Genomic DNA, 3,841 nt, shown 5'->3' with positions numbered 1-3,841 from the left:
CATTGGCCTTAGAAACTTTTTTTTGATATGGTAACAAAAACAAAAATAAGTGAGTGGAATTACATCAAATTACAAACAATCTGTAAGCAGAGAAAACATAATCATACAATGAAAAGGTAACCTAGGGATTAGGAGAAAATATGTGCAAGGCACATATCTGATAAGGGGTTAGTATTTCAAAATATATGGAACTCATACAACTCAACAGACAAAAATCAAGCTGTTACAAAAACAGGCAAAGGACTTGATTAGATATTTTTTTCAAAGAAAATGATAAAGCACAGGGAATTCTACTCAATATTCTGTAATAAACTATATGGGGAAAGAATCTAAAGAATAATGGATATATGTATATGTATGACTGAATTACTTTGCTGTACACCTGAGACTAATATACAACATTGTATACCAGCTATAATCCAATATAAAATAAAAATTAAATTTAGCAAAGTATTCAACATCACTAATTATCAGGAAAATGCAAGCCAAGACAACAATGAGATATTATGTCATACCTGTTAAGAAGTGAAAAAAGTTAGTCACTCAGTCATGCCTAACTCTTTGAGACCCCATGGACTATAGCCCACCAGGCTCCTCTTTTCATGGGATTCTCCAGGCAAGAAGTGAATTGCTGGTGTGAAAGTAAATTTGTGTACAGCCTTGATGGAAAACAGTAGGAATATTTCTCAAAGAAAAAAAAAATAACCTAAATATAGAACTAAATATTTAGTTCTATAATAATAATAAAAAGAAAACCTAAATATAGATCCAGCATTTACTATTCTGGATATATAGCCAAAGGAATGGAAATTAGATATATCTGTTCTCATATGGCAGAGAAGGCAATGGCAACCCACTCCAGTACTCCTGCCTGGAAAATCCCATGGGCAGAGGAGCCTGGTAGGCTGCAGTCCATGGGGTCGCTAAGAGTTGGACAAGACTGGGCAACTTCACTTTCACTTTTCACTTTTATGCATTGGAGAAGGAAATGGCAACCCACTCCAGTGTTCTTGTCTGGAGAATTCCAGGGATAGGGGAGCCTGGTGGGCTGCTGTCTATGGGGTCGCATAAAGTCAGACACGACTGAAGTGACTTAGCAGCAGCAGCAGCAGTTCTCATATGGCAGCATTATTTATAATAGCCAAGATATGGAAACAACCTAAGGATCTGTAGCCAGATGAATGGATAAGGAAATTGTGATGTATATACATTACAATGGGATATTATTTAAGACTTAAAGTGAAATTAGATCATGCCATTTGGAAAAGCATGAATGAACCTGCAAGTTGTTATGCTAAGTGAAATGTCAGATGCAGAAAGAAAAAAAAAATGGCATTATAACACTTATATGTGTATTCTAAAAGTTAAATACATAGGAGCAGAAAGTAGAACATGGTTACCAGGGTTGGGAGGTGGGGAAAATGAGGAGATGTTCATCAAAAGCTACAAAATTACAGTTACATAGGATTAATAAACCAGAGAATTAATGTATAGCATAATGATTATGGTTAATAATATTGTATTGAATACTGAAAATTTGTTGAGAGTAGATTTCAGGTGCTCTCATTGCACACACAGAAAAGGTAACTGTGAAGAAAAGATATGTTATTTCTCCTGACTGTAGTAATCATTCCACTATACATATATGAAGTCATAATATATTGAACTTTAAAAATATAGTTTTTACTTCAACTATTATCCCCTTTAATCCATGCTGGAATAGAAAATTTGGCTTCTGAATTGTGATGAGCTGTAAATCTGCATAGCATATTTAAAAACAGTATGAAAGACAAAACTGTTAAATATCTCCTTTATACTTTCTTAATATTTATTGCATGTTGAAATGATAATGTTTCAAGCATATTGAATAAAATAAAATATATGGTTAAAATATTTTAAGTAATTATTGGTAGATTAGTGCTTACCATTGCCAGTTTTAATTTTTTGTATGTTTTATAGTTCTTTATATGGGCTTCCATGGTAGCTCAGACGGTAAAGAATCTGCCTGCATTGCAAGAGACCCAGGTTCAATCCCTGGGTTTGGAAGATCCCCTGGAGAACGGAATGGCAACCCACTCCAGTATTCTTGCTTGGTGAATTCCATGGACAGAGGAGCCTGGCAGGTACGGTCCTGGGGTTGCAAAGAGTTGGACATGACTGAGCGACTAACACTTTCATAGTTCTTTTGCTTCTATTGTCTCTCTTGCTGTCCTCCTTTGTAATTTTAGGATTTCTGTAGTGATATGCTCTCATTTCTTACCTTTTATATTTGTATATCCTCTATAAGTATTCTTTTCTTCATGATTATCACAGAGCTTACAAAAATCACAGTAATCAATTTTAAGATTAGTGTAGTTAAATTAAAATTAATTTTAATTTTAAGTGTAGTTTTTGTGTGAGAGGGACATTAAGATGATATAATCTTAATGTCCCTCTCACACAAAAACTACACTTTTACTCACACCCAAGAGCTTTATGTTATTGATATCATAATTTATGTATTTTATATTGTGTGTGTGTGTGTTAGTTCCTCAGTTGTGTCCGATTCTTTCAGACACCATGGACTGTAGCCCTCCAGGCTCCTCTGTCCATGGGATTCTCCAGGCAAGAATACTGGAGTGGGTTGCCATTTACTTCTCCCATATTCATTAATTAATGATCGTAGCTATTATTCTTAATACTTTTGTATTTTAAACTTTTTACTTGAGTTAAAATAATTTACACATAACTAACACACTATTGGGGGATCCTATCTATATATTTGGGGCTTCCCAGGTAGCTCAGTGGTAAAGAATCCACTTGCCAAACAGGAGATGCAGGAGGCGCAGGTTCAATCCTGGGGTCAGGAAGATCCCCTGGAGTAGGAAATGGCAACCCACTCTAGTATCCTTGCTTGGGAAATTCTATGACCAGAGGAGCCTGGTGAGCTACAGTCCATTGGTTCACAGCGAGTCAGACATGACTGAGCACACGTGCATGAAATCTTGAACATTTTTCCATTTGCATGTAAAGTAATTAATGTTATAATAGGATTAACTGCCATCATGCAATTTCTTTCTTATAGAATTTTTGTCCCTCATTTTCTCCATTACTGCATTCCTTTGTACTTTGATGATTTTGTAGTGACATATTTTGATTCCTTTCTCATTCATTGTGTATGTTCTATAGATATTTTCTTTGTGGCTCCACATGAGATAATATATAACAGGCTAGAGCTATAACAAGCAAGGACAGCAGGAGATGAAACCAGTCAATCCTAAAGGAAATCAACTCTGAGTATTCATTGGAAGAGCTAATGCTGAAGCTGGAGCTCCAATACTTTGGCCACTTGATGCAAAGAGCCAACTCATTGGAAAAGACCCTGATGCTGGGAAAGATTGAGGGCAGGAGGAAAAGAGGGCAACACAGGATGAGGTGGTTGGATAGCATGACCGACTCAATGGACATGAGTTTGAGCAAACTCTTGGAGATAGTGAAGGAGAGGGAAGCCAGGCATGCTGCAGTTCATGGGCTCACAAAGAGTCACACAACTTAGTAACTGAACAAGAGTTATAATAATTTAATTTAAATTGATACCAATTTAACTTCATTTGTTTAAAAAACTATACACCTACACATCTATTTCCTCCTTTGAGGAACAAATTATGTTCTTTATATGTCTTTATATATTGTATGAACAATAATATCTTTTTCTAATTATTTGTATGCATTTGCTTTTTAATCCCTGTAGGAAATAAGTGGAGTTACAAACCAGAATTACCTTAATACTGGCTTTTATATTTTCCCATATATTTACCTTTACCAGAAATGTTTTGTCTTCCTACATCTTTGAGTTACTTTC

The sequence above is a fragment of the Giraffa tippelskirchi genome, chromosome X (assembly GCF_054371585.1).
Source record: "Giraffa tippelskirchi isolate mGirTip1 chromosome X, T2T-mGirTip1v1.2.pri, whole genome shotgun sequence".
Taxonomy (NCBI): Eukaryota; Metazoa; Chordata; class Mammalia; order Artiodactyla; family Giraffidae; genus Giraffa; species Giraffa tippelskirchi.
This window is presented reverse-complemented; position numbering follows the sequence as displayed.